Source organism: Mandrillus leucophaeus, unplaced genomic scaffold (genome assembly GCF_000951045.1).
Source record: "Mandrillus leucophaeus isolate KB7577 unplaced genomic scaffold, Mleu.le_1.0 Scaffold185, whole genome shotgun sequence".
In the NCBI taxonomy this organism is placed as follows: domain Eukaryota; kingdom Metazoa; phylum Chordata; class Mammalia; order Primates; family Cercopithecidae; genus Mandrillus; species Mandrillus leucophaeus.
In genome coordinates this window covers 2,365,884-2,372,370 of record NW_012101865.1, presented here as the reverse complement: position 1 = coordinate 2,372,370, position 6,487 = coordinate 2,365,884, and the positions used below count along the sequence as shown (strand labels likewise).

Sequence of the window (6,487 nt, the reverse complement as noted above, 5' to 3'; positions counted from 1 at the left end):
TAGCCAGGATGGTCTCGATCTCCTGACCTTGTGATCCGCCCGTCTCAGCCTCCCAAAGTGCTGGGATTACAGGCTTGAGCCACCGCGCCCGGCCTTCAAAAAATTTTTTTCTAAAGCACAAACTCATATTCCTTTTGTAATTAAAAACAATTTTCATGGGAGGAAAAAGCAACTTGCAACAAAATAAGATGTAAATAAAGGCAAATGTCCATTGGCTTTTGGAATCAAAATCTGCAGGCTAGGTCCATCTACATCAGGACATGACTAATGATGGGGTATTTATGAATGTGGACTACATGGGCACGAGCGGGAAAAAATCAGTGACTTCTTGCTAAGGATCTTTGGGATGAAACTAAAGAAAAATCATAGTATCTTGAAACTAGGAAGATCATTTTGTCTAACCTCCTCATTTTGTTGAAGAGTAAACCCCAGAGTCTAAACAAACTGGGCCCAAGTTCAGAGACAGTACTAAATCTGCTTCTGAGGAGAACCTCCCTTAGTCCTAGTACCTGAGTGAAGTTGACACTGGATGCTCTGTGAAGCCAGCTAATGGTCTCAACCATTCTTAAGAATTTCACACAACAAAAACAGATATTTTCTTTTTTTCCTTTTCTTTCTTTCTTTTTTTTTTTTGAGACAGAGTCTGGCTCTGTCGCCCAGGCTGGAGTGCAGTGGCACAATCTCACTTCACTGCAACCTCCGCCTCCCGGATTCAAGCGATTTTCCTGCCTCAGCCTCCTGAGCAGCTGGGATTACAGGCACATGCCACCATGTCCGGCTAATTTTTGTATTTTTAGTAGAGAAGAGTTTTGCCATTTCGGCCAGGTTGGTTTTGAACTCCTGAACTCAAATGATCCATCCGCCTTGGCCTCCCAAAGTGCTGGGACTGCAGGTGTGAGTCACTGTGCCCAGCCCAAAAATAGGTATTTTCACAACGTAGGAGGAAAAACAGGAACACACAGGACAATGCATTTTCAAAATCATTTCAAAATGCATTTTCAAATATTTATCTGCCCTATTCTCTATATTGATTTATAAGGTTAAAAAAAACACAATAAGCATATTACAGAAAAAATAGAAAAATTAGACAAAATACCTGTATTCTACATCTATGAAATAAACAAAATCACATTGAAAGTTTTTTGAGCAAATATAATAATCATATTGTACATACAGTTTTATATCCTGTTTTTTTCCCCTCTTAACCACCAGGAAAAAAGCTTATGCTACAATATTATTCTTTGTAATCATATGTAATTTCATCAACCATTCCTAATATTGTCATCAAATAATTTTAAATTTTAACAACTGTAAGAAAAACTACCCCAAGTTATAGAAATTGCACTCATCTTTGTCAGCCCAATAAAAGCAGTTTTTTGTTTCATTTGTTTAAGCACTAGTCATCCCAAATCAAAACATATTTCATAACTTAGCTATTCCAATATTCATTTCTGAGCCGAGGGCTAAAGAGGGGCCAGTAGTATTTTATGACTTTAGCTACACTGCTGCCCTGTGGGTCACCCACTGAACCAGTTCCCAATAGGTTCTATTAATAGTTATATGGTTAGTTTCTTCTCCACTACTAAGATATTACTAAAGAAATTTAAGAAATCGCCACAGCTCCTCAGAGTCACAGAATATTTGAGGTGGAAGATTCTTTAGCCATTATTTAGATTACTCCACCTTTATATAACAGAGAAGTTGAGACCTAGGGAGAGTGACAAGTATAAAAGGCAGCTCACTCGAAACTGAGGCCCAGGATAAGGAAACACAAATTAAAAACTGGTGGGAAGAAAAATCACTTTAATTAGAGGAAAGCAGACTGAAGAACCTTCATAGTAGCTTATAAATCAAGTCAGATATGAAAGAGTGTAAAACATGGAGAAAAGCATGCTCATTCATAGCAGATACTTTAAAAAACAGAGCTCAATTGTGTTTTCTACATGGGCCAACATCATCATCTCAGCAGTTCTGAGAAGAGGATGAATGTTGGTCCAGACAGCTTTTATTATTTGGTGCTCCCTCTCTGGTCAAAATCCTAAAGGTTGTAGCTGGGCCCAAGAATCAAGTTTCACGCAGTTTTGCAAACAAGTTTGACTCTGAGAGCCAATCCTCAAATCCTAGTGCATACCAAACTCTGGCTTTCACAGTGGGCTGAGGCTGTCAAAGTATCTCATCTGATCTTAGTTTAAAGTAACAGAAGTATAGCTCTAAGAAGTAGGGAGCTCTACTCTAGTCAGAACACACCTGCAACAGTGTAGAGAACCACTGAGGTAGGCAGACTAGGAGGGTAAAAGCTCTTAAAATAATAAGGAAAAGCTGATGAAACCAGAGATGTTCTTGCCTACAGAAAAGACTTAAGAGGTTATGACAGTGTCTTTAAATCTCTAAAGAAATGTTAACATGGAAGGGAGATCACATTCATTCAGTGTGGCTCTAATGCAGAGGTTCAATGTTTGGGATTGAGGGGATGGTCTGGTAGGTCCCTTAATATTTTTTGTTTTGTTTATTTTGTGTTTTTTGAGGTGGAGTCTCGCTCTGTCACCCAGGCTGGAGTGCAGTGGTGCAATCTTGGCTCACTGCCACCTCTGCCTCCCGGGTTGAAGCGATTCTCCTGCCTCAGCCTCCTGAGTAGCTGGGATTACAGGCATGCACCACCACACCCAGCTAATTTTTGTATTTTTAGTAGAGACAGGGTTTCACCATGTTGGCCACGTTGGTCTCAAACTCCTGACCTCAGGTGATCTGCCTGCCTCAGCCTCCCAAAGTGCTGGGATTACAGGCGTGAGCCACTGCGCCTGTCCCCCTTGACATTTTAAGGAAAAGTTTTACACATTCCCTTGTATTTTTCTGGGAAAACCTCTTTAGATCCTCTAAGAAATCAGCAAGCTGTGGCTTAGTCCTGATACTTAGGAGGCTGAGGTGGGAGGATCATTTGAGCCCAGGAGTTCAAGTCCAGCCTGGGCAACATAGTGAGACCCCATCCTAAAAAAAATAAATAAATAGAATCTTTTTAAAAGGAATCAACAAGCCCCCAAACAGTTAAGACATACTGGGTCAAAATGTAAGGAAGAAAATTCTGGCTAATATGAGGAAGAACTTTATTTTATACCTCCCAAAAACAGAGTAGGGTACCAGGAATGGTAGGTAAGTTCCTTGTTACTGTAGGTTTTCCATGACAGGTAAAACCACCATGTGCCAGGGATGCTGTGGGGATTCTTGTGCCAAATTAAGGATTCATCTAAATGACATTCCTTTCAATGATGAAACTCCATGAACATTTTTTTCTTTTTTGGCACATGGCTATCTTCAAGTATACCTAGATAGAAATCACTCCAACTATTTTTTTAAAAAAAGATATATTCAGAGTGAGAGTTGGTACCCGCAATGCCTGTAACTGAAATATCAAATCATAACAACTTAAAGTTTTGATTCAAATAATGAAAAAAATATATGTATTTTTGAAGGTATATTATAATCTATTAAGAAAACTTTAAAATGTCCACATTAAACTCAACTCTAAATAATGTATCCAAAGAAATAACCACATTAAAAAATTTGAATCTAAGATTTCTATCCATCTAAGCAATCATTAAGACTTACCTGTGTGCCATACGTACTGAACCCATACATATGTGCTAGCAGCAAAAAAAAGCCACTGTATGGGGATGAACAGCAGGCATATTATATTTGACGTGAATGCTACACAAACAAAAAATACTGAGAAGGCCTAAAGGGAAAAAGAAAACAAAATAAAAGACACATCTTAGAACTTGTTATTTTCAACCACATGTTGTTAAATGTATGTTGGACAAAATTATTGAAACTGCTAAGAGATAACTTGGTAACTATAGAGCAAATTCACAAAAGGAGATTTTAAACATTTAAAATCAACCATATAAAAAGTAGTGGTGGCAGGGTGCGATGGCTCATGCCTGTAATCCCAGCACTTTGGGAGGCAGAGGCGGGCGGATTATGAGGTCAGGAAATCGAGACCATATTGGCTAACACGGTGAAACCCCGTCTCTACTAAAAATACAAAACTTTAGCCAGGTGAGGTGGCAGGCGCCTGTAGTCCCAGCTACTCAGGAGGCTGAGGCAGGAGAACGGCATGGACCCAGGAGGCGGAGCTTGCGCCGCTGCACACTCCAGCCTGGGCAACAGAGTGAGACTCCGTCTCAAAAAAAATAAATAAAATTAAAAAGTAGTGGTTACTTTAACATTAAAGAATACTACTACTTTATGGTCCTCAAATCATGAAAAAGAACTGGATCAGAATGAACTGAGGTGGGACCACAGTGAATTCGTTTGGATTCCAAATAAATGTGGGTTACCTAAAAGAACTAGAATTTTTTTTTTTTTTTTTTTGGAGGTAGAGTCTCGCTCTGTCACCCCGGTTGGAGTGCGGTGGTACGATCTTGGCTCTCTGCAACTTCCACCTCCCAGGTTCAAGTGATTCTCCTGCCTCAGCCTCCTGAGTAGCTGTGACTATAGGCACGTGTCACCAGACCCAACTAATTTTTTGTAATTTTAGTAGAGACGGGGTTTCACCATGTAAGTCAGGATGGTCTCAATCTCCTGACCTTGTGATCCGCCCGCCTTGGCCTCCCAAAGTGCTGGGATTACAGGTGTGAACCACCACCAGCCCTGAAAAAACTAGAATTTTAATACAGAAAAGTCTTCTCTCTCCTCACAAACCATTCCTAAAGAGCTTCATTCTTAAAAGACAGGCTTTCTGGAGCACAGATGAACCATAATATTAGTAAGACATATACTGATGTTATTAGGTTGGCGCAAAAGTAATTGGGGCAAAAGTAATTGCACCAACCTAATAATAATTTTAATAATGCAGTTTTCCTCTGGACACCACAATCGCCAATAGAACATGAGCTGAAACTATCTTTTTAAAGCATGGATTTGCTCTGACCAAAGCACCAGGCCTGGGTGGGAGAGTTATAGTTTTAAGATGTGGCTGTAGAACACAACAGAATTAACACATTAATCAAGGGAACAAGCCCAGGCCTATGCTTGCTCCAATCTAGCAGCTGTCTAAATGTGGTTTGGGGATTTCTGGGGTATCTTTGAGATCCCTCCAAAGGCTCTTTGAGGTTAAAACTATTTTCATAACAATACTAAGATGTTATCTGCCTTTTTTACACTCACTCATGCATATGGTGGAATTTTCTGTAAGTTACATGACATGTGATACAGTAACAGACTGACTTCAGAAGCAGATATGAGAATGTAGGTGTCTTCCATTGAGCTAGATATTAAAGAGATTTACAAAAATGAAGCCACTGTTCTATATTGTTTGTTTTAGAAAATATAGCTATTTTTCACTTAAAAATGTAATTTCTATTAACATGTAATGGGCCTATTATGTTTAAGTGAATTAACAAGTATGTATTTTAAAGTTTTCTCAGTTTTAACTTCTAATACAGTAAATCTGGACAGATATAAGCCAGATTAACAAAGGCTCTCTGGAGTCCTCAATAGTTTTTAAGAGTGAAAAGGGGCCCTGAGACCAAAACGTTTGAAACACTACTCTACCTCAAATCCAATCACTAACCTAGCAACAGGGAACCCACAAACACTTCAAAGCAGGACTGAGCAAATTTTTTTTTTTTAAAGGTAGGAATGGCCTTTATTGGTTGCAACGGGAAATGGAAGGGGAGGGGATATGCCACCCCCAGACTAGGTTGCCGCCCTCCAAATTACCGAGTAATTATTGCTTCCTCCACTGTTCTGTTTCACTGGAATGGGACAGCAGGAGAAAATGTAACTATTTGATCAATGGGTTTAGACAAAATAGTTTAGAGGTCAATTTCAGTTAATGGACCCTATAAGCTAATCCTAACATAGTCACCTGACTATTGCTAATAACACCTATTTTAAATAGCTGAATGGTCCCCACACACGGAAAACATGTATTAGTAAACATACCAGTCCCTGGTATCTGAAGGAATCATAGACGCTTCTGATGAAAAGCCAGAATGGCCACAGATATTCAAATCTGAACTCCAGGACAAAATCGGCTAGGAGGACAAGTGCCCACACCACCAGGAATTTCAGGTATAAAAATGTACTGCAAAATATAAAAATAACGAATTAATTTAAGGTCATTTGTGAATAACTAGAAATAGAAAATTCACTATTTCTGTTTAAAAACGACAAAAAAATACCTCCGCATATCTTGAAAACAATGGAGATAAAGCACAAAAAAGAGAGGCTGCCATGGCCTATCTGCACTTTAAATGCTCTCTGGTGTTCATTCTCAGACTCAAAACTATCAAGATAAGATGATAGCCAAAAATGCTTAATTCCACTTAAGATGGAAAAAAACCATTTAAATCCCACCACTATTTTAAAAATGTGCTAAGTGTCTGACTTCAAAATACTGCAACACTCTCAAAATTACAGCTTTCAAGCTGTTCTTCATTAGAAGAAAATGTCACAGTTGAAAGGCTTCAAATTTGCTGTTTCCCAA

The 6,487-nt window shown here is 39.0% G+C and overlaps 1 protein-coding gene across 1 annotated transcript in view; it reads right to left on the bottom strand.

Annotated features, from left to right (window-relative positions):
* The window catches only part of TMEM57 (transmembrane protein 57), a 63,709-nt gene extending 57,626 nt beyond the window's left edge, over positions 1 to 6,083 (bottom strand). The window contains exons 1-2 of the mRNA XM_011977904.1: positions 5,944 to 6,083; positions 3,604 to 3,730 (exon numbers count right to left, since the gene is read on the bottom strand). The gene's annotated coding sequence lies outside the window, so the exon portion shown is untranslated. The remainder of the gene's footprint in view (positions 1 to 3,603; positions 3,731 to 5,943) is intronic.
* Positions 6,084 to 6,487: the final 404 nt, after the last annotated feature.